A 25531-nucleotide genomic window follows, 5' to 3' on the forward strand; every position below is an offset into this window, starting at 1 on the left:
TAGAACTAAGTTGTGTGGAAATTAAGGTACTTGTTTTCTTCTTGAGTTAAAGCACTCTCTGGACATTGATTTATTAATGGTTCTTGTGCTCTTCACTGAGCTTGGAATATCTAGGCGCAGGGCTTTAAGTGGGATGAAAAAACTGGGAGGGTCTCTCATAGGGGCGTGGTCGCTGTCATAAAGGGCGTGACTCAAAACACTTAAGCTGAAAATCTGTGCTTACTATAGTGTGCTGCCCCACTGGTATTTTGCTGCTTCTGTCTATTCATCCAGATATATAACAAACAAGTAACATTACACCTACAACACGCCGGGACTATTGGCTTTGTCAATGGTTGTAAGTTGCATAGGATAAATAAGCAACAAATATCACTTTGTTCTATATAATATTGAAAATGCTACTCGGTCTTGTGGGCGAGGTTGTGGAGTAAGGCTAGAGCAGCCGACCTTCGAGTTAAACAGGTTTGACCTCCTGTGATTCAGCACCTGCTCAGCACCGGCAGGACATGGCCTACTTAAAGCCCTGTCTAGGCGACACCACTCCTATGAGTAAGTCTTGGACTTCTCTGTTGAGTTCCCCTGAGGGGCAGGTGCCATCGAGGTGTACGTGCTTCTGAGTTTTCCTGTTTCCAGGCCCTAAAACGTCAGAGTCAAACGGTCCCAATTTTAATAACAGTAACTGAATAACCCCTGGTTGGCCCGAGGGCCTCCCCCATCAGCGAGTTTCTGCAGCAGTGCTAGAGAATCTCTGAGCCAGGGTCCAGGGAGTTACAAAGTGAGGCATCACCTAGTTCCTTATGTTCTCCACCAGGTTTTGCAATGACTCACGCGGTTCAGCTTCTTTCAGCCACATCTCTGAAGCCACAACCCATATACCGATGCCTTGCAGCTTACTAACATCTTACCTCGTACAAGTTCATTCCGGGGCAATAAAATGTCTCGCATTGGGACCTCAATGCTAACAATGTATTTTATTTAAATCTAACTCAGCTATGAAACAATGGACTGCTTGGCACGACCCCACCCCACCACACATAGCGTGCATACTAAGAAATAAACACACCACACATTTTCTGTTTGGGTAAAATTACTGCAGGTTTATTACATACACCGTTATGTAATATGGTGGGTTATCTTGCGGGCGATCCAAGGGCTGGCAACCATCTGGGCCGCCTGATGAGCCAAGCAGCACTGGGGCGAATCCCATCTGTGCTGCCCCTTTTGGTGATCCTTTTCCCTGATCACGTGACACTTGGTCCGTTATTACTCACGCCCCTTTCAGGGCAGAGTGTAGCAAGGTAAGCCCCCGGTTGTTCAGGCCCACAACCGCCCGAAGGACTAACAGGGTGCCGACACGGTTTTTCAGGAACCTCCCATGAGGCTCCTGGTATTTGGCTCTGGCACCCCCTATGGTGCCGTGCAGAGGTACCCTTCTGTACCCCTTTGCTTCCAGATCGCCCTGTAACTCCACCTGCAACGAAAAAAGACAACATTACAACATTGTCTGCCTCCTGCCTGCCACAAACCACGCCGGATACGCGGTAGGGTGGGAGACGGCGTGTCTGGCGAGTGAAAGAGGATGTCCAGATGGTGGGGGAGGCATATATACCCCACCCCTGTCCTCACGCACAGGAAGTGATGCTTGCCTTGCGTGCCGCAACAAGGCTGGGGGGGACTCCTCCCTGAGTCCCTGCCCATAAAGGGGTGTGGGGTGCCCATATGGCACCAGAGGGCAGCCCTCTTTAGTGGCCCCTGCGGGGGTCTCGGGCAGGAGCATAGCACCACCATTGGCAACACTCCCCACCCCACCACACATAGCATGCATGCTAATAAATAAAAACACAACACATTTTCTGTTTGGGTAAAATTGCTGCAGGTTTATTTCATACACCATTATGTAATATGGTGGGTTATCTTACGGGCGATCCAAGAGCAGGCAACCATCTGGGCCGCCTGCCCGCCTGATGAACCAAGCAGCACTGGGGCGAACCCCATCTGCGCTGCCCCTTCTAGTGATCCTCTTTCCGGATCACGTAACACATGGTCCCTTATTACTAACGCCCCCTTCAGGGCGGAGCGTAGCAAGGCAAGCCCCCGGTTGTTCAGGTCCACAACCGCTGGAAGGACTAACGGGGCGCCTACACGGTTTTCCAGGAACCTCCCATGAGGCTCCTGGGATTTGGCTCTGGCACCCCCTATGGTGCCGCGCAGAGGTACCCTTCTGTACCCCTTTGCTTCCAGATTGCCCTGTAACTCTGCCACAGCTCTGGAGGTGGCCACTGTTGCCGCCAGAGCCCCCCACCAAAACAGCTATGGTCTTATCTGCAACCTTTCCTCTCTAGAGCCTCCCGCAAATCTAGAAGAAAAGGGTACATCCCTACCGGTGATAAATGAACCCCATCTATCTCACAATAGCCCTTGATGTTAGCTAGTGTCTGATGAAACCAAAGCCCCTTTGGCCTGTGACTTGTGCAATTAACTATTCACCCTTTTGCGTGAAAGTTCCACTGCCTCACATGACTCCACCCCGTGACAACTCTGGGCGGAACGAATTCAGACACTATGGCACACGTTGCCCCATCTATTTGCTGATCTCACCTAGCTGCCGCCCTTCTAGCACGGTGTGTGCCTGGACTCATGTGTCTCCCATCTCTGGGACAGCAGCCCACTTGTTAGGAGACCGCTCTTTCACCTGCCTGCCTACTTTGGCTATTAGGGCGAGAAGGATTATACTTAACATTTGCACAGTCCCTATGCTTGCTAAATCATGACGCACAGGAATGTTCATAGCTAGGCGAATGTGACAATGAGCAAGGCTGCCCTCCAGCACTTCCCCTGCATCCCTTATTCCTTATGGGAATTTTGCCCGCTCAGCTCCCTCTGTGGTGAAACCCCCTAGGAATACCCGCTTAGAGAATCTGTCTGATTTGCACAGTGCGCACTTTCTGCAATATGGTGCCTAACATTCAAGATTGAATAAGTCCTACTTTACCCCCAACCTAGAATATTCCCAAATAGGAGGGGTGGGGGGGTACCCACTGCCAACCCAGAGCATCCCCAGCGGTGGAAAATTACCTGCTCCGTTAAATTTTAGTTTTTGTTGTACACTGGACGTGCCAAATGTTCTATTGACATAGTAGCCCATTGTGCTTGACACCTTGTTGCCCCATTTATTGGGACGGCAGCACACTATGTTGGCTGACCGCGTCCACACCAAGCATGGCTAATATAGCTGACTGTGCGGGGATTTTGAGCTTAACGGCAGCCACAGGTCACCTACTCTTGGTTCTGGGGTGCATTTACTTCACCCCGTTGACCAGACAATTACACAGACCCCTTTGAGTGCTAACCCTGGTGAACACCTTATTGGTGTGAAATCTGGTTTGACCATATATGTATTATGCCCGCTATTGGTGACACCTCACCCTTTCGTATAGTGACAACTTACGCAGTGCACCTCGCTTGCTTAACTGCCGTTGGATCACAGAAGCCAGAACCTGCCAACCATCTCTGACCCTGGATGCTTAAACTCACAAAAGTGTCGGCATCCCAGATTCCCAGTTTCATGTTAGCTGCAGTACACTTTCAGTGGATCCGCTGGGAGATACCACAAACCGCATTGGTCATGATAACCTTAAGAAGCACCCAATTTTCACCTGTGAGTACCTCTAAATGAGACTGGCTTCACACAGCTGTAAGGCCAGAGACACACATCTTAAACCTATTTACTGGTTTTTGCCACTTGGCACCCTTCTGGTTGCAGCTCTTTGTTTTCGCGAAGCGCGCGTGCCCCCGGGGCACGATGTCGCTGAATAGCCAGTCTATGTTACCCACTCGCTGATACTTATCTATCGCTAACTGCCCTTACTTGGATTGAAGGAATGCTGGATGTTTCCTAAGGACTGTAGACTCCAACCTAGTTTGACCCCAAAACTTAGGGACAACCCAAGTAGTAATCATGCCCTTCATGGTACATCTACCCCAGCGGTGACTATCAACGTATTTGGGACACCGGTCACAGAAGATGCCCCTTCCAGTCTCAGGTTGTAGCCCATAGAAGAATAATCCAGGGGGCAGACAAGTCTGTGGGAACCAGAGGGTAACATTCTGTGCAAATACCTGCCCTTTCCTGAATATTTGGAATGGTCTATAATACCCTGTCGCCATAAGGCTCTAATGCAGTGTTTACCAAACTTTTTTGCACCGCAGCATACTTGTTAGATGACAACTACCACCACCCACCTGCTGCCCTGGCTAAAGCGCAGGTGAATATGTCTTAACTGAAGCGACCTGAAACCTGCCCTTGGTTGCAGAGGAATGCCCACCCAGTGTACATGGTACCTGTTTCTATATGGTGCCAGCAGATGTTCCTCATGAAGGCCCTCGTAGCCAATTGCACAATGCAATCTCATCATTTCACAGCGCCTCTCTTCGCGTTGTAATTTCCAGAGTAAGTGTAAAATTATACTTTCCCACCATTGGGCTGGTAACCGGTGGCAAGGGTAGACAGAACCTGGGCATAAGATCAGTTTGCTAGAGTAAAACAATAATGATCCCGCACCATAATCACAGGCAGTGAGTGTGCCCCATGAGACACCCCCCAGCTCTGTGTGACACAAGCCCTAATGCACCGTGTGCCAGTTTGTGCATATCATTCTAGGGTGACTAAGCCCTAATGTGCCCCCTTCCCTGGATGATCCCCAGTACGAGGGTACAGGCTGATGACCAAGTGCTGCGCCAGCCAATATCACCAGAGTCAGTGAAACCACTGCAGGGTGGCATGCCAAGCTAAGCCCACCCAGAATTCACCTGCCAATGTGAGAGGACCAAGCATTCATCGCTTCTTAAGCCATCACTGTCGATGGTAGGCACGCCCGCCGGTGAAACCACTCTACATGGGCAATGGTTGTCTCACACAAGGCCTGTGTTACCTCAGTCTCGGTCCTCCTGCAGCACAGTGCACCACAGGCAACCTCCTGGTTGCGCGGTCAATGCAATCTGGCATGGCTGACCCATACGCTGGCACTTAGTGCTAAGCTTACTGTGCCGCCGGCTGGTGTTTTGCGGCTTCTGTCATTGCTTCCGGATATATACTACAAAACCACACTACACCTACAACACGCCAGTATCATTGCCTTTAACAATGCTTATTAGTTGTATAAATAACTGAAGCCACAATTCTGGCTTCGCTGCGTAGCATATTGAAAATGCTTCCACTCTGAAATGGTGGGACTGTCACCTTTATGTGTTGAATTTTGCATTAAATGTCTCCCTTCAATGAATAGCAAGCTCTACCGCAAATGGGACCATTACACTAATCAACACCACCAATCAACTGAAATCAACCATACCCCCCTGTAAAACAGGTAAATGTGTGTAAAACCCATCCATAGCCAGACAAAACCATTAGAAGCAGTTTATCTGGGGCATTGTAGAGACGTATCAGATACTAGACAACCTGTCCCTTCTATCTGAAACTCGATAATCATTAACAGAATGCCAAGTGACTTAAAAGAGGCATATCAACTGTAACAGCTCCACGCGGTGCAAAGGCTCTTACTATAAGAGGGAACCTCAAATAAGGTGCTTTCTTCACCTGCCTTCGCATAATCTGTAGTCACGTGACCTTGGCTTGGCTCGATATCATTAAGAGAATGCCAAGTGACTTAAAGAGAGGCATATCAACTGTAACAGCTCCACGCGGTGGAGAGGCTCTTGCTATAAGAGGGAACCTCAAATAAGGTGCTGTCTTTACCTGCCTTCACATAATCTGCAGTCATGTGACCTTGGCTGGTGGCGAGCTATACCTGAACATCGGAAAATGAAAACTCTGGAACTGCAGCCACGAAGGCTAATTAAATGAAGACCACTGAACCGAGGCAACGCCTCAGGAGTTTATCCTCGCAAAGCTGAAGTCATGAGACAATCCACACCTTTCGGGGTACCAGAGCATGTTGAAAAGGATTCCATAATAGCCTTCTTGAATGCTTTAAACCTATGATGCATAAGGATGCTTTGACCACCTTTGGACTTGCCCACATTTATGAATGGTCCCTTGATTTTCTGTTAGCCACCCACAGGTTAGCCAACTCCATGTGCTTGCGGAGACACAATCCCTTATCAGATTGGCGCCAACCAAGTACAAGTTTATTTTTATTCTTCTCAACCTGTGAGAGCAAAACTAACACCAACGGTCGCACTACCGACCCACAGCGCTCCTATTACCGACCCCGTTATGCCTCCCTGCAAAGCTTCACCATGCGCTGCTTGGGCCATGTGTTACACACTTACAACATCACTAAAAGGTTTCTTTTAGATCAAAACAGAACCTCCTATATGCTAAGTGACAGAGTCACCTATTATTTTCAGTAATATTAGTGAGCTGCTGCTGTGTTACCGTATTGAAAACACGTCACCATCCCCGAATATTGTATGCAAACACATTTTGAAATTAGAAGAGTGTGTCCGTGCACTGTCAGTAACTTTTCCCACAGTGGGCATGAAAGAGCTGGACTGTATCAAATTCAAAGCTGTTCCAAACAGGGGCCCCCAAATAAGTTTCTACCAAGGGCAGCTGATAATACTACCGCATGCGCTGTTGTGCACGAGTATGCACTCCTGACCTCAAACCTTCAAAATGCCGTGTTAAATGCGCCAGAGCCCACCACGTATCCTGAAGAAGGCTGTGCATTGCCAACAGAGAGAAGATATTAATCAATCAATGTGTGCCCAGCCAACATCAGGCACATCTTTCCTTCCCCAGCTGACCATCAACATTTGCTGCGATACAATAACTAAACATCAAAAGCCCCTCAGTTGCAGTAGCCGCAAAACCTTCTCTCCTCCGTAACGAGGGTTGAGGGTATGGCTTAACCCGTGCAAGCAAACTTCTTTGCACAGCATGGTGTGTCGCCCGACTAGTATGTCGCTGTTTCTGCCCTTGCATTCCAGGTATATGATACAGCAAGAGCATCATACCTGCAGCATGCCAGGGTTCTTGACTTTGTCACAGGTAGTTAGTTGTCTAAGATAAATAGGCAGCACTATGGCTTGTATATAATATTGAAAAGCTTTCACTTAAAGTCGCTGATACCATGACAATGTTGCTGCTCCTGTGTTTCAAAAGTAGAAGGGAAATCCATAGAGAAAATGACTCTCTGCAAAGGATTTCCCTTCCTCTACCGCTCACCTGGCCCCGGCGCATCAGAGCCACCGCCGGGCTCGTCGCGACACGACACCCACAGGGGGGAAAACCTGTGCGATTATCGCAGCGTCACTATTTCACAATAATACCCTGAAGCCTTGAGTCATTGTTTGGGTTGCGCCAAGCGCCGCGTTCAATTCACCATAACTGCACATCACGTGCAAGGCGACCGCCCTTACTGGAAACGAGCACATCCGTTGAAGGATAGGAGTTAACCTGTTGGCAATCTTGATACTGGTTCTGCAACTTTAACTATCGGACTTATAGAGCACAAATTAAGCGCTTAACGGTCACAAACCCGTCGGTCTTGGTGCCACAACAAACTGCTCTCTTGTCCCCCCACCAACCAGGGAAGTGGGCAGCACTCCGATGCCACAGCCGCCGTCCCGGCTCAAACACTACACAAACGAGTCAAGAAACCCCGGCAGCCTCAACAACCGACCCGCCCTCCAGGTGGCTGGTCGGCCCAAGCAAAGGCCCCTCCTGGCCCACATTCACTATGCTTAAAATTACTGAGGCTGAGGTGCTCTTCATCTTTCATACCCTTAGTGCATGGTGAGGCACAACCCCATGTTACCTGGAGGCAGGAGCCACGGGGGCTAGTAGGTCTCACACACAGACAAAACACGCTAACGTTTTCACCAAGCAATAATCACGCCCCAGTTAGACCTCAGTGGCTGCGATACTGCCACTGCACCAAGCTACATCCACTGCTGACTCTTGCATTCTAAATGAAACAGTGTTGCTGCGCTATACCCTTAACTGTATACATTAATCCTGCCGCACCAAATTAAATATCCATACCCTTCTACCACTTGATTCTAGGCCCGAGGTGCGCCTCTTGAGCCGGAGGATCGCGAGCACGTGCGATTGTAGCTCACGGGAGCTGGCCAGCTTGGTATTATGCGCTATCTTCCACAACGTTTGGCGCTATCGTCGCGTCGCCATTAGAGCGTTTCACTTTTGGGCCTCTCTCTACGGCACGGGGAGATTAAGTGATTTGCTACCTGTCCCGGGATGTTGAGGGGGTGCCGGGAGTCGAGCTGAAGGATCGCGACGAATCTAGTTCCCCCTTTCTAACGTCTGCAGCTTTACCTGCTACGGCCACTCCAGGAAGATTTGTAGCGACAGGGTACCGTGTGGGAGTGAGCGCCATTCGGCCCCATGCCCACGGCTGAGCCGGACCCAGGAGCATTGCGCCAACTCCTGTGCCCGTCATTCTAAACCAAAGTGGCACAGTTACGTCCCCAGGTGGGATGTGTTACGATTGAGTGCAGTCGCGGTGTACAGTGTGGAAACTGACTCGTAGACCAAAAGCACTTCTTGTCACTCTACTTTGCCAGCTCCTATCCCCTGTACAGCTAGGAGACCGCAGCACCCAACCTGAAGTGGGTGCCAGGGGGCAGTGAAAGCCGCCAAGTGTGTGTGTGGGGGGGCGGGCGCACAGCAGAAGAGCGCCAGCGCAGCCTCCCGCATGGATTCAGCTCAAACAGTTAACTTAATTTATTAACTTCATTTACATGTAACATAATTAGGGGCCCGAGGGGATCCTCGCGGGCGCATCAACTTCACAGCTCTAACACTGTCATAATCCACCAGGTCCGTGGCCCTGGTGGGAAAATCAGCTTCCTGTTAGTGCCGGGCGCTGTTGGTGCCCCTGCGCCACGCAGACACACTGGGGGCCGATTGAGGGCGTTGTATAGCCCTCCCACCTCTCTTCACACGCAGATACATCTTGCGGCCGCCCAGCCTTTCTAAGCTCCCAGTCGAAGTTTAGGTGAAGGTACGCGCCGGACACATGCACGCCCACAGAAGCGACCAGCACTTTCTACCCATTGGTCCGGGGACTTACCCCTAGGCAGCGCAGCGTGTGTGAGAGAAACAACCGTCCTCTGTACGTAGCCTAGACTTCAGGTTCCTCAGACTGCCTCATCTAATATGCCGCCCCAGCCTTGCTGATTTGATGGGGTTGTGCGCTGCCACACACTGTGGCCAAACGGAAGGGCACGATTACTCTGACCTCCTCCATGGCTGCCGACCGATTGGGTGCCTTGCCAGTGCACCCGGTTGACCCATGACCTTGTGTGCCGACTCAGCGTTGCAAATAGCTGGGGCGATGTGCTGCAACAGCCAAGCCCCTTCAGGCCATACCGGCGGTTAATGGGACAAACGTCTGCCCCACATGCCCCAAGCACTGCTGTGTGCAGTGTGCAGGGAGCTGCGGCTTACACACTACCCGCTCAAGGCACCTCGCGGCAGTAACTACCCCGCCATGCTATTCAGCCACCTAGAGTGCACCATGCTGCTGGACAACAGCAGGCGCCCCCCCCCCGTATGCCACCCGTCGTAGTAAGGAACTTCCTGTGACCGGACGGGCATCCGACCGTGATGTGCGGGGGGGGTTAGGGTGTCCCACACAAGGACAATGGGGCTGGACTCACCGCAAATCGTTGTAAGCAGCTCTGCAACCCGACATGAGGGACACGTTTAGATGGCGTGTCCGGCGTGTGAAAGAGGGTGTCCAGATGGTGGGGGAGGCATATATACCCCTCCCCCTGTCCTCGTGCACAGGAAGTGACGCTCGCCTTTCATGCCGCAACAAGGCTGGGTGGGCTCCTCCCTGAGTCCTGCCCATAACGGAGTGTGGGGTGCCACAATGGCACTAGAGGGCTGCCCTCTTTAGTGGCCCCCTGGGGGGGCCTCGGGCAGCCGCAAAGCATTGATGGAGTTTGGTGACAATGTAAAAACATGCACATCAAATGGGGATTTACATATGCCAGTAACGCAGTTACAGCGCAATTTCAATATATTGCACATATTTATTATTTTACCATGGAAAGATTAACTGACATGACCAGAGCAACATTTTTGTTTAAAGTGACGAAACCCAAGATGGAAGCCACGTAGGTTTCCAAGTTCGAACGTGACACTTTAGCCTTTAGGCCACACCTCCTTCCTGGATAGATAATATGAGGGGCCAGCGGCTAGTCTCACATAGACGCCTAGTACTTGTGCCAAGCAGTATGTCATTATTATGGCTATGGTATGATCTCAACGTGTTTCTCTGTTACGTAGTGTGCCAGTCTGTGCAGGGAAGCCTCCAGTGTCCTTCCATGACGTCAGTAGCATGGATGTCCAGTAAGGCCATTAAGATGTTAGGACTTCTCAAGTGAGCATGTCATATTTAGAGTGGCCACATCATTCCATGCCATCCTGGAGACTCTGCTCAATCCTGCGCTTGCACCTGACTACCCAATGTATTCTGGGAGTGAAATCTTTGGTGTGCTTCCACTCAACTACTTTGACTGACCCACCTGATGGAGATGACTTACAGTTATCAGTGCAAGAATAGAAACAGTGCCCATGATGACATGGCGTCAGATGCCCGCTCTAGAGAGTGTGGGATACTCACTGTGAGCTGAGCTTCCTACCTCTTAGTGGTCTAATGGAAACTGCCAGTGGCAGGTTTCCCCGGTATCCCTGGTTTCGCAGCCAGTTGTTTTTTGCGTGGTGTGGGAGATCAGCTAACTAGCATGGGCTGGGGTGGCTGAGCTGAGCCAATTGGGTGGACAGTGACTAGTCAATAGCAAGCCCAGGAGACTCGATGCCCAGGAGACTGGACCAAGAAAAGAGGTAAGGGGTTAAGATCCCTAAGAAGAATGTCACCTGTGTCCCTGTCTGTCTGAGACGCATAGTCAGCAGAGACCATTTGGTATCAGATCTACCCCAGAGCGGAGTGTCTGGAGCTGGGCACCTTTGGTCTCAGGGCCTGAAAACAAAGCTGGACCAGGTGCAGAGAAGAACCAACAGGCCCGCCTTTCACTTAGCAAGGACAGGCGGACACTTAGGGCTTCCACCCTTAGACCTAGACAGATCCCTTCTCTCACTACCTTGAATGATGAATGAAATTAATATATGACCCCTTTTTTCTAATTGTGGATTTTTTTAACATATGTGTTTTATATTTGCATCTTTTTATCATTGTATGTATCTTGTATGATCTGCTTTTGGGAGATCGAATAAATACTATGAATTGAATTTAATGATGAGTGCAGATGCACAGTCACTTGCTTATTCGCAACTCCATGCTCACATGCGGCGGTCATCTCTCTTTCCCTGTTCTTTCACATTCTCGTACTTCTTATCTTTCTTTTTTATCTTCGCTCCTCAATCTTTCTCTTATTCCCCCTGAGCTCGCTCCTTCCATTTCTCTGCCGCCCATGCTTTGCCAGGTACATGACATCATAATTTTTTCCTGGAGAAGCTGCAAATTGCTAGTTTAATGGAATTTCTGCAGTGGCTTTGGGGAGCAGCCAGGCCCAATCTGTGCTCTAATTTCATCAGACACAGAAGCCTGGCGATCCACGGGGAAGGCCTGGAACCTCCACTGCCTGGCACAGAAAAAGCCAGTTTATTTTAGGTTTCAGGCTTTCAGGAAACAACTGGACTTGTTTCAGCTGTAGGCATAATATCCATAGTTGTCACGTAAACTATACAATCTGAAACATTTCATCTTTTTTCGCCTCCTCCTCCTCACATGTTCCTCCTTACCAATGTGTTCCTCTTTTTACTTGATTTTTTACACACTGACATAAGAACACACTTGTGTATTTTCGAGGAACTTGATTGCTCCATTGTTCTTTTCTCCTTCTGCTGAATCTCCACTGTAAATCTCAGTGGCGGCTGGTGACATTTGAAAGTGGTAAGGCGTAAAAGTTCATGATGAGTGCCCTGTGGCAAGCAAGCGTAGTGAGTGAGCCTGACTGTCATAACACGGGTTCCAGGGATTCTCCCCGGGCGAAATTTTTATAAAAGGTGTGGGCAAATGGTGCATTTTCAAGCAAATTTTAGAAAGCAAGAAGGGTCATAAAGCAATTGTGAAACTGTAGTTATGATATCAATAAAAATATTTCATATGATAATGTCGCTGGTAACTGCTTATTCTGTATAATCAGAGAACTGCTATGCTAACTCGGCCTGTTCACGAGAACACAGTGCATGCTTTCTTTTTCAAATTGCCACTAGTGAGGCACAGGGTTGGAAGGCACTGGAGAGGGAAGGTTAGGGCTCTGGAGCTGGCATGATCCTGGCAGCAGTGCTTCCCTGTGCCTCACCACTTCAAGGTCCATTTTACCATCCAGTTTCGAGCCTCACTAAACATAAACAACACAAAACAACAGCACAATCCTGCCTAGGTCAGTACTTGGTACACACATAAATAAACTGAAAACCGAACATTCACACAAAAAGATAGACAAAAGCATAATTGGCTTGCTGTGCTGTCATAATCATGTGCACATTTTCTCTTCCTGACCCGAGTTTCGCTCCAAATAAATTAAATGAGCGATTGTCATGATATTAGAACTCCGAAATGGTGAGCAGGAGGTTGAACTGGCCTGTACCTGCATTCAAGGTGCCCGATTCTGCCCCAGTACCTGCCTTCACACGTGACCCATCCTGCCCTGTCTACGGGGATGCAGGCTTCTGGCAGAAGTTTCCTTTGCTGACAGTGGTCACACTCTTAGCAGCTGAGCTGATCTATTACAGCCTATCAGTCAGTAAGTTAGGCCTGGGGACCTCTAAGCCCAGCATGGGCCTCCAAGCTTACAATGCAGCACATTTAGTATCAGCAATAAATAGATGGGGCTTTCATTCGGGCCCCGGGGGCTGGGGGCTGTAGATGAGCAATGATTGGTTAAGGCCACAGGGTGCTGGGGATATGAGTCTGCCCGTGCCCAGGACGGTGACACCGCCTACCACGAGCCGTCGACTGATGCACAAGATCAATAAATAAACCAAATGAAGCGCTACAGTCCAACAAACTGAGCAAAGCACTGTTGTCCACCACAAACTAAAGACTTCTGTCTAACACCATTTGCTATACACTGGTGTCTGACTCCAAAACCATAAATCAGGCGCTGCTCTCCAACATCATGAACAAATTCTGTCCAACACCATGAGGTATGCACTGGGGTCCAAAAACCACAAACCGCTAACACCATGAATAAGGTGACCATAATTTGAGAACCAAAAACAGTGAAGTAGACATAGAAGTAGGGTTAACCGTTAGTGAGATTCTACACATACCAGAAGCCAGCTCAGAGGTTTTGCTGCAGAGATCAGAGGAGACTGCAGTAAAGTACACCGGACCAAATCGCTACACACACATGTAATACATACTGTCTGAAAGTAAATGTTGCAGAGATTATTTTATACTTTTAAAATGTCAGTCAGACTGAACTTTCTTTCTGCAGCTTCTATATTGTTCTAACGCAAATCACTTACTCCTACTTTGTGGGACATCGTATTATTCACGATGTTTGTGCACAGGAGAACACAGAAGGCGTCAGGGCAGACATTATCAGTTCGTTTTATATAATTACTTAGTTCCACAATGATAGTTCCAGCTCCGGAGGAAAAACGTTGCTCTTTGAGGCACGATCGGTGCGGCGCTGCTGGGTGAGGTTAGTGATTCCATGCCACACATGATCGGAGAGGGTGGGGGGTGTGACTTCCCTGATTGACATGCAGCCTCGGAACTTTAGGGATGAAGCCTGAAACGCCACAAGCTGACTTTAGGAGCGACGTCACTTGGGCAGGCCCTTCACCACTGGAAGTCAGAGAGTTGGTGAGCTGATGACCTCACATGCCCCAGGGCTGAGGGATCATCGGCCCAGCAAAGTGTAGCTGAAGAGGCTGGCGCAAACGCACTGGTGATTCGAATTTGCCTGGCTGACACTGAGCTGTGACTGCTGCCTGACACACACTCTGAGTGAGGATCACTTTAATAGATACCCAGCAGGCAGTCTAGTATCGGCATCTGTTTTACAGTAACTACAATCAAATCAAAATAGAGGCTGAAACCACAGAGGGCGCCGCCGCTACGCCCTAAGGAAAGAACCGCCACTTGTAAATCTTTTCATTTGATCTGTTTTCCCACGTTCTTTTTTTTCTTTTTTACTCCCATATTTTTGGCTTCTTTTTCCTCATCAAATTAGTCTCATCGCCAAGTTTCACTTTAATTTCTCCTCCTTTTAGGTTTAACCTAAACAGTGATCCTGAGTGGTTAGCAAAGACTAGTGCTAAAAAAAAAAAAAATTAAAATGGGCTTAGAGCCTGCCCATTACTTACCATTGGTTGGCTTCAGTGTCACTCTCTCTTTTCTTGCTTGTCATTGGTCAGCGTCTCCACCTCGCCTCCAGCTTTCTCCTGGGGCTTTGCGGTTGTCCTTGCCCTGGAGCATGGCCAAAGTACAGCTTCCTTTCTGCAGCCAGTGTCCTTCCACTGAACGCAGGCTTCTGTAGGTACTTTTTTTTGTTTTTATAAATGCACTCTGGTTATAGAGTGCATGTGTCTATAGTCTCTCTACCTCACCCTCTTCTCGCTCCCTCTATTGTTTTGTTTCCCCCGCACTTCTCCACTGCCCGTCCACCCACTGTCGATGATTGAAGCTCCCTTCCTCGCACCTCCTTTGTATGCTTGGCCCCCGTGTTGTTTTTGCACATATTGCACACCATCATTCAGCATAGCTTAAGAGATAAAAAAAAAGTGATATGACAAGATCATTGCTGACTGCATGATAGCATTTGTTTTAAAATTTACTTGATGCCATGTTGAACATTAGCTATTCTTACTCTGCAACATGTGTAAGAAACATTGACAAAGCCAACAGTCTTCACTTAGGTGAATCCTATTAGATTTGCCAGTGCTTGTTTTATTTTTCTCTTATTCCAGTCTTCCTCTTGAAGTTTTCATCTTCTCACTTGTGTTTCCTCTCCCCCACACCCTCAGTTCCTCCTCTATTCATTTGTCCCTTCTCCTGTATTTCTCTATGTCAAATCAAATCAGTCTATATTTCGATTTTTGTCAATCATTAAAGACACAGTAAAACAGTACAGTGCTAAACATTGATTTTCGTTAGAACATGCTATATTACAAATATTAAAATTGAGTTAACCATTTTAAAAATGTTAAAAAATTAAAAGGTATATGGCATATAGTGATATTGCACAATTAATCCCTAGTATAGTTTTTCCAGAATTAGATATACAGTTTTTATAAACTCGACTACTAATGGACACCGACATAATGTACAAGTAAGACGCAAATTGGGTACAGATCCAAGACTCCCCAAATGAAAATATGTATAAACACGTAAAAGATTATTAAGAAACAGAGTTGACATTCGTGGCATTTAATTTCTTCATATTGTTCCTTAGAATGTCCCACATCCAACTCAGAAACTTTGCCATTGCGATTACTATATCTTCATGCAAATTTATTTTCAAAATCCGAAGTGCAATGTTGCTTGATCTTGTACCAAGATTAGAACAAATCGGCTTTATCCATTTATCTCTGGGGCACTTGTATGCAGGGCATACGAACAATATGTGCATATAAGACTCATCCATCGTTAGGCATGAGGAACATTTGGTATCTATTACATTTTGCCATTTTGACGTAAACGTTTTTATAGGGAGTGAGCCTACTCTAAACTGGTGATACAATTTCTTATCACATGGTCTAGAAATAAAGTTCCAGTATGCTTCAAACCTTGCTTCAAACTTGTGCTCCAAAAGGATGCCAGTAAGGGAAGTGTTTTGTGTAAGTGACATGGACTTGATGATAACCATATTCCAGTATGCTTCCTTATAATCTTTTTTTGATGGAAACAAACTACCTGCTGGGTCCTCCCACAGATGTCTTAACCCCATATCAACCAACGTACACCTGATTTTTTGCAACCATTTAATTTTACATGATGAGTCGATTTCTCTTACATATTTTAGCACGTTGGCATAGGGTAGCAGCTCCGGCATAGTCCTGAGCCTTCTCCAGTAAGCTATAGGTCTAAAATGAGCGATCTCCTCGAGTGCAGTGCAACCCAAATCTAACAAAAGGGGTTTAAGAGGAGTAGATTGCGGGAGACCTGTTAGAGATCTCATGAACTTATTCTGGGCTTTAACTAAAGGTGTTAAATTTTCAAAGCCCCAGAGCTCTGCACCATATAATATTGAGGCCCTGGGCTTAGCGTTGTAGATCATTATTGCAGGGCCAACCGGCTTAGTTTGAGAAAGTCGGTGCTCTTTTAATCGGACACCTGCAAGTTGGGCATGCCTAAGGGCCAGTAAGTCTATCTGAGGTTTCCAGTTTAACCTTTTTCCCAAGGTAACCCCCAAATATGTGTAAGTATTAGTTTGTTCCAATAGAGCATTATGCCTAATTTCACCACTATCCCATTTTGCTATCTGCCAGAACTTCTGCATATTTTTCCCATTACTCGCTTGCAGAAGTTCCTTCCATCTTTGTTCATCAAACTCCTTTTTAGCTACATGTTGGACTTTTTTGTACACGGTCCGTGCAATTTTAACCTCCTCTATTGTTTTTTCCCTAATGGCTTGTGTCAGATGCTTATACGCAACTCTACAGTCCTTGTTGTACCAGTTAGCGGATTTTTGAACTTCTCGACTGTTGTTTTTTTTTGTCTTAACAAAGAAACATTTAAGCATTGCAAGCAGCTCATCATGTGCCTTTAAAATCACAGTATCAAAGTCATCCTGGGTATCTAGGGTTGAAATGGCTGTTAATATGTTTTCCACCGCTATCTTCATCTGCTCTAAGGAGTTATCCATTAGTGTTGCCCATTTTACCCTTCGCAAATCATTTGTCATAATTACATCTGCATTCACTATCTCAGTCATCTCCGACTGTGTATCCAGCCCCTTTATCTGTACGGTTAATAATAAGGGGGTTATGATCACTCTCTGTTCTCTGTTGGATCTTCATGTCAATTAGTCGGGACCACAACTCCAAATTAATGAGAAAGTAATCAATTCACTACTTCTTACCCCATTGTTATAGGTATGCTGGCCCTCGCTGTCCGATGGTGTCCTCCCATTTACAGCCCTAATACCCCGCTCCAGACACAAACTTTTTAGCTGGAGTGCAGCCTCTGTCCATTTTTTATTGGGGTTCATGTTAGCAATGGAATGCCCCAAGAAGAATCCTCATCGCTAGTGAGGGCACTGTCTTCGTAGCCAAGGGGCTCGAAAGTACAATTAAAATCACCTGCAATTACCATATAATTTCCCCCCCCCTATGATTCTCAATGAAGGTATCTAACAGGGAGATAGTATTAGACAGTTTACCACCTGCCATCCCTCTCGCATATACATTAATCACGATTATGTTTCTATCGTGTTTTGAGTGTAATTTGATAGTCAATATGTCAGGGCTATCCGTTGGTATCTCTTTAACCCGGAAACCTGATTGTTGCCTTACCCAGATGGTAAGCCCCCCGGAGGGTCTCTCTTTATGTCCAGCAATGGCAGGTTTTGCAAAATTCAAGTAGCCTGGGCGAAAAATAGAATTCTGAGACCATGTTTCCAGAAAGGCCCAAATATCATGTCTTTCTATAAATGATGACCAGTCTTCAGACGCGATCTTAGATTGTAGGCAAGCAATATTCTAAGACGCGATGGCTAATAACGAGATTACTGACTCACCATTAGTGGAGTCGGTGCCCACCTGTTTGCTAATTCCCTGTTGAGTGGGTGAGTAACTTTTTTCCACCCATTTACTTCATCCTCCCCAGGCAGCATCCAGGGGAAGTCTGACACTGGGTATTCGTGCTCTTGCCGTGGGTTTGGCCAGTTGTTATCACAGTATTTGGGGACCCTACCCGCTGTATTCCAAGTAGCTAATTTAGGAGCTACGTGTTGCGTCCCAATTTGTCTTATTGATAACCTTAGGCTATCGCCGAAGGCAGCCGCTGGGATGAGCTGGCTCTCACTACTCACGGTTTGATGTAATTGCACTATCTGTGGTCTATCACCAATATCAGGGACTGATGTGGGCTGGCTTACACTACTCTCTATGTGATTTGGATGTTCTGGCTGTAGTTAATCACAAGCTTCTAGGTCAGAGAGGGGGGCAAATCTGTTTTTGAGTCTTAAGTCGGCTAACCTAGTTAAGCCTCTTGGGGCCACCCATGTCTGACTCTCCTTATGGTGGGGGCAGCTCCCTATTCTTTGTTGAAAAGGTGATGTATAAAAAAGACCCAACGGTAACACAATAATATTGTTGGGATTTCTAACAAACTGATTTCCCAAATTATCCAGAAGGAATCTTACAATGAAAGCATTATTAAAATTTACAACCACACAATCTCCCCTCATTTCTTTCCTTGTTGGCCCTATCCAGGTGACTCTTCAAGCCATAATCATTTGGCTTTGTTTGTTCCCGTCCAGAACCCCCGCCCCCTTCAGTTTTTGGTCCAACCTGTGCATAGCTTTAGTCATTAACTGAAATTGTGGATTCTGCCTGTCCTTCCTGCAGTAACGGCATGTTTCCCAGTACCACCACCAGTGGAGCAGCCGCAGGAGGCAAGTGTAGGGTCTGAACTCTGGCCTTTGATGAGCCATGGTCCATTCTAACGTTCTTTCTGCTGACTTCTAGGTCACTCTTCCCTGATGGCATTCTGCTCTTCCCGGTTACTACACAATTAGGATTGTCCATTAGTGGATTGATTTCATCACCCGCTTTGTTCGGTTCTTTGACACAGGATGGACTCGTGTAGGTTTGAGCAAATTCGCTAAATGTGTCGGCTGTTATGACGTTATTCTCATCCATACTAATGGCCGAGGTAGTGTCTATGTAGAGTGCCTGACTTTGGGGTACAGAGTTCATCCTTGTGGGTTTAGTTGTTTTTGCAGTTGGTTTTGCAGTTAGAGCTGATTTGCTTATCTCTTGGCTGGTCTGTGGTTTTCCATTTGGCGGTGGCATTGGCATTGGCCTTGTTTTAACTAATAGTGCCTCTATTGCACGAAGATTAGACTTAGTCATAGACTCAAAGCCATTTAATTTTTCTTCAATCCGGCTCAATCTGAATGTGATGGGATTTAACATAGTGGAGACCAAGGTTTCCAATCTCTGCCACATAGCCTCATTCGTGGCCGGACAGGGGGCGTGAGGAATGTCAGGACTCGGCATTTCCACATTACTCAGAACTCTTGGAACTGTATCTATTATATCCTCTCCCCCTCTTTTGTTCGGAATTGCTGATTTTGCAGCTTTAGTTCTCTGTAAGCCCCCCCTCTTTTTCTTCACAGCAGGGTCAGGGGTCAGTCCTGATCCCAAAGATTTTATCAGTCCTGTTGCCCTGGTGGATGCTCTTTGTATCCTACTAATTGTCTCAGACTCGCAGGGTATTAATCCTGTTAGTGTTTGGGGAACAATGTCTGGTACTATTTCAATCATTTTGTCAGTCACTTTATCTGGGCTCAGTCGCCGGTCGGGGTTAGTGTGGGATGCCATGCCCCCCAGTGAGGATCTTTTATGAAAAAAAGGCTCCAGGGATAAGCGTCGCTCCGCCCATTTTATCTTATGTTCAAGTACAGAGGTTGCCCTAGTTAAAAATTGGTCAAGTGTCCCCACAATACTTCCACCTGGTTGCGCAGCCTTTCCCTTTCCCTCTCGCTTGTTCATCTTGTTACTGGGTTACTGTGGCAGGGATCTAACGTGCAAGGTATCAATGCCAGTGTTCCATTCGTCTTATGGTTAATAAATATTTACAGGAACCATACACTATACCTTCCGTCGATGCAGATCTCAGAGGGGGGCCCAGCCCAGTCTCCTCGGTCGGGTGCGGACGGGCCCACCCTTGGCCCGGGCATGCCCGCGTGCGTCCCGCGCTGCGGGAACCCGCGGCCACTTTTGGAGCGCCTCTTGGCGCTTCTTTGTGACGTTTGTGGCCGTGCACCACACAAGGAATTCTGGATGTTGCGTTCCCCTCGGACCGTTGCAGGTATTCAAATGCGGGCAGGAGCGGCAAATTTGCCCGTGGCAGCCCCCTCGGACTTAAGAGAGCAGCAGGTGAGTAAACGGCAAACTGGACAGAAAGACGCTGCTGGGTAGGGTTAGTGATTCCATGCCACACATGATCGGAGAGGGTGGGGGTGTGACTTCTCTGATTGACATGCAGCCTCGGAACTTAAGGGATGAAGCCTGAAACGCCTATTCTATTCATTTGTCCCTTCTCCTGTATTTCTCTATGTCACACACCACTGTTCTTTATTCCTCCCTTGCACCCCTTTATCTAAAACGTAAAATGCAAATCTGGTTCTTTCCAAATGAGGTGGTGAAAGCTTTAATCTTGGCATCCAAAAGTCAATAAAATGACAACGTTTGTGCAATTTGCAAAGGTTGCTGTGTTTCGTAATTTCGCCCAACCAGGCTTGTGAAAAAACTTTGCTGGGAAACAACAAAAATGTGCAAGTGGTGTTAGCTTAAAAACTTTTTGCAGGAGAATCACCACAGCAAAAGTGGAATTGTTTTGCAGAATTTTCGTCCACAAACCAGGTATCTTGGGTTTACTATTTAAATTAGACGGTGCCTGTTTCCTGGTCTATGTCTTCTTCAACACACCCTCAGGGCCTGCCGTGCCTTGATCCCCTAGCGTCCTGCACTTGCACTTCACACTTTGTAAATGCACGCGCCGTCCTGCAGAATGTCATGCTTTTTCGCTCCAATACAAAGCTAGAAACACTGCCATCTTCAGGGCATCCTGGGAATAGGAGACGTTTACTCACCTGTAATGCTTTGATTTTTTTCCCAGTTGCAATACCTATGCCGGTAGGGGTAGTGGATGTGTGATTCAATCTAAAACGCGAAAGAAATGTCCCCAAAGCAGCTAAGGAGGACCTTGTGAAGTCAAACTGACCTTGCATTAATAAATCCCAAGTATATTATCGAGGTCTATGGGATGCAGAGAGGGGTAATAAAAAAGAGGGGTAGGGAAATTCGTGAAGGATTAAATTACAGGTATATCGTTTACTTGTCTCAATGACGCATGCTGTTGGTTGGTGCTTGCCACAGAATTTGTGGTGAGATGTAAACTTTTCTTTCAACCGGAGCTGCGTAGATACAACAAGCCTTTTCAATGCAATAGGTCTCGCATTTGATTTGTGAAAGCTAGTGCGCTGGGTGTTAAAAATGGCAATGTTTTTTGCTTTTGTTTTTTGTATGTACTGGAATGATGATATTTGCGTAGCGCTATTGTTATCCGTATGACCTCATTGCGCTGGAGAACCTGAAAATTGGAAATAGGTTGCAAGAGAGGGGAGACAAGAGTAATATGCTGGTTGGAGAAAAAAACGTAAAAACAATGAAATTATATGTTCCTGAAGCCACAAGTTTTTATAGAGGAATGTGTATTTCATAAACAAGACACATATTCTACAACCTACTGGATAATCTCAGAGTGCAACAAATACATCGTAGCGCAAACGAAGGCAACTAAAAAAGCATGACACATGGTGCTGGCCACTGGCATGTTCACTCCAACGTTTCAGATGTCACTGTACAGTTGCTGATTGGTGAATTCAAGCACTAAAGTGGAACTATTGAGGTTAATATATTCCGCAGCCAGTAGTTACTGTCACAGATATTGTTTTTAGTAAAGCACTTTCACCAAACCCCTTGGGCCTTTAATGTGCATTAAAAAAAACTTTAAAATAAACATAGATGCACAGATAGACACACTCAAATGTGCAAGCACAGATACAAAGAAACACGTATACACAGATGCACACATAGATGCGCACACGTTTGGAAACAGCCACCTGCAGCTGCATACATAGTTAGATGCAACCATGTAAGCAACCCTGGCCGTAAACTCCGCTCTGCCAGCGGAGTGTGCGGAGATTTGTCCACTCTGCACTCCGCTGGGATCACGGAGTATAGGGCAACTCTGCAGCGGAGCAGATTTAGCCAGCCCCCCCCCATGCAATAGGCTCCCCGCGTCCATCCCCCCTAATAAAAACAGTTACACATTAATTTAAAATAAAATAAAAACAGACTTACTTGTACTACGGCGTCCCCGGGCTGCCCTCCTCCTCCTCACCGTATCTCTCCCACGAGGGACCTCTTGAGAGAACTGCGCATGCACTGGAGCGCATGCACATTTCTCGCAAGACGTCTTGCGAGAAATGCGCATGTGCGCGCACACGCGAATGCGCAGTTCCCTCAAGATTTACATTCCACGTAGGAGAGAGACGGCGATTAGGAGGAGGGCAGCCCGGGGACGCCGCAGTACAAGTAAGTGTGTTTTTATTTCATTTTAAATTAATGTGCAGCTGTTTTTATTAGGGGGGTGGAGGCGGGTGGTGGAGCGCAGCGAAGTTCCACAGAGTTTTTCCCCAACCCCGTGGACCTCCGCGTAGTCTCACTACGCCAGCTCTGCCCACCCTTCCATATAAGCATACATACACACACTTATGCACACATACGTATACAGGCCTGAGCACATATAAATACAGACACACACATGCACATAAAGAAGCATGCACATACATATACAGCATTACCAAGAGGAGATACATTTACACACTGACACACGCATGCACATATATATAAGCAAGCACACACAGGCATTCCTAAATACCTAGGCATATGTGCACACTGAGACACAGATGCATGCAGGCATGCACGCGCACATATACATCCACACACTCTGTATTTTGTCTCACCACTGTAAGGTGGCTAGAATGAAATATTTAATTTACATGTTTGAAAAATGTGCGCATTTGAAGTGCAGATAGGTTCGCAGACAGAATCAAAAGACGGAGATGAGTGTTTGAGACGGGAAAGAGTGATATGGAAAACACAGGCGGCAGAAATAGAGATACAGCTGTGAAGAAATGAGATATTAAGGACAGAGAGCGAGATGCGTGCAATATGGGTGGATGGGTAAGGAGAGAGAGTAAGAGAGAGAGGGGGAGAGTGATGAAGATAGAAGATAGTGTGTAGGGTGAGAGAGAAGGAAATAGGGGAGAGAGCTGAAAACACAGAGGTGAATGGATAAGGTGAAAGTGAAGGAGGGAGAGAGAGAGAGATGGGGTGACTTGGGTGAAGGAGTATGACAAGGGAGCAAAAGAGAGAGGAGGGAGAGATAATAGAACACTCACTTGCCACACCCCCTTCCAGAATCAATGTTCCCTGGGCTCCGTCATTGTGAAATGCACACATAGAGTTGGTTGGTGTCCAGTTTATTTGATGATGTATTCTTGTTATGTCTGTGAATCCTTCATTAACTACAAAATGTAATCCCCTATTCAGTTACCTAATTATTTCTCAGTTATTCCTCTTCTCCTTTACACAAATGTCATGAAGCAGAGATATGGTAGAGGAGTAGAACATGCCTACTACTTTGTCCGCCCAGGCTCTGATATTGTAATCGAAAAAAGAGCACAGATGGCAGTGCACTGGAAATACTGTGTTCCTGAAGCAGCGGGAGGAGTGAAGCAGCCTGCTGTTGTGTTGATGGCAAGGCGAATCCCAGTGGGGGCCCTGGTGCAGGAGCCTAAAAAGAAGCAGATTATTCACAGAGCTGGTGAAAGGAGCAATACAGCATCGCACAGCGCCAGTGAGCCAGTTTAAATGCTTGCTGCCGAATTGTGCTGAGGCCTGCATCAAAAAGACAGGCAACAGTGGGGGTGATGGACTGTTCTCAGGAGCTAAACCCATAGAGAAGCTGTTTAGGGACCATCACAGTCTGCTGAGGAGAACTATAGTTGGCACCCGCCTGACCGGGGGACCGGTGGGTGTACCCTCGATTAGAATATACGTGATCACCGTCAGCCCACTGAGCCAGTAAAGGTAAACATGGCAGGATAGGGCAGGCCTGGTCGATGGCAGCCAGACCTGAAAGCAAACTGAAAGCGCGCTGTGCATAAACCAACAAAAGCGGGCCGTAGCCATAGTAAATTGAAAGCGTGCCGTGTACAAGGAAACAAAAGTGCCCGGCAGCCATACCTACACTAAAAGTGCGCCATGCATAAACAAACAAAGCGATACTGAAATGAAAGTGCACCGTGCCACACACTAGTATGAAATTAAATAAACAAATAGTCTCCAAAAAACAGATAACACTTACAAGTGTAAGGGAACTGTAATTGTCTGGTGCTCCTCTCGTAAAACTGGAAATTATGTTTCGGAGCGCTAACCAATAAGGAGCTTGGAAATAAAAATGACACAAGAGTGAACCAATTGCAAGCAGCAGGCAGGATTACACTCCATAGAATGATTACAGCAGGTCTTGCAGACAGCGCATGCACTCTGATGCTCAACCTAAAAAGGGGAACGGATGGACAATTCAAACATCGAAATCCTACTTAGCATGATGTTTTATATTCCTGCAAGTGGCATGTATGGAATCAGCAATTCATAGGACATGTCTAATTTACATATGGTTAATTCATGTCAGTAATGTAACAAACAACACAAAAACAATGGAATTGAATGCAGCCAAAATAATTAGTTTCATGCAAATATTAACATGCATCACTTGCGTTCTGTCTCGTGCCATTGCATTGGAGGTCATTCAGGATGTCCGAAAAGACCAGGACAGTGGCATCCCCTCTGTGCTGCTGTAATTTCGGAGGTACAACAGTTTCAAAATAATATCCATGTGAAAGCTAGGGACAAGAATAAATACCTTGGGCATATGTACAACAGAATGATGGATTATGGCGTTAAGCAAAACCTGCTAACGCCACGCTTCGCCATTCTGAAAACGCAGGGATGCACTGCATTTACAAAGATATAGTGCAACCCTGCATTTCCCCTGGTGCTGGCGCTAAATTAACCCCTTCAGCGCGGTGCGGATTACCGCGCTGTTGTGGAAATATGGATTTTTCTGGTCAGTTATGTCCCCTATCTTGGACCCCAACGGTTCTATATGCATGTTACAAGTACATGTATGTTCCCTCCAGTTCCAGTTATGAAGACGCAAATACATGTGCGTCCACCGTTAACATGTCCTCTGTTGATCCGCCATGAATGGGCCGGATATTCTATTCCTAAGTACGAAAGGCCACCGCCTTTATATGGTTCACTTATGCCATTTTACAGTCCAGGCAAGTAGGCCCTGATTCTGTCATCAAGCTTTTCTTGCTTTCTGTCTCTGAAGCTCCAGTCCGAGCCTGCATCTGTGACCATGAACTTTGTCTCATCCTCTGCGCGGCTCACGATGCCTGACATCAGCTTGCTGCCTGCCAAGAACTGTATTTCACCTTCGGAAATTATCTGCTCCGCTCCCGGCCCAATGCATTCCTGTCTAGTAGCTTAAGTAAACATTCTGCCAGCTACCGAGCAAAGGCCCGGCTTCTCTGTCTTTATGCGAGTAATTCATAGCCCTGTTACTATGGAAGATTCCGCCCTCGCATCTAGTATAGACACTTAGACGCTTGTACACGCACTAATAGTCAGTATAGTCAGTATAGAATAAGATTCCACTCGAAGAGACCTCTCTTTTGGATAACTTAGTTC

General features: G+C 47.0%; 1 long non-coding RNA gene and 1 pseudogene across 1 annotated transcript in view; both read right to left on the bottom strand.

Moving 5' to 3' along the window:
• LOC146856789 (uncharacterized) overlaps window positions 1-25531 on the bottom strand; it is a 226020-nt gene that overhangs the window by 184322 nt on the left and 16167 nt on the right. The window lies entirely within an intron of this gene.
• Window positions 7833-7907, bottom strand: LOC146856790 (U4 spliceosomal RNA; annotated as a pseudogene).

Source organism: Triturus cristatus, chromosome 3_2 (genome assembly GCF_964204655.1).
Source record: "Triturus cristatus chromosome 3_2, aTriCri1.1, whole genome shotgun sequence".
NCBI lineage: Eukaryota > Metazoa > Chordata > Amphibia > Caudata > Salamandridae > Triturus > Triturus cristatus.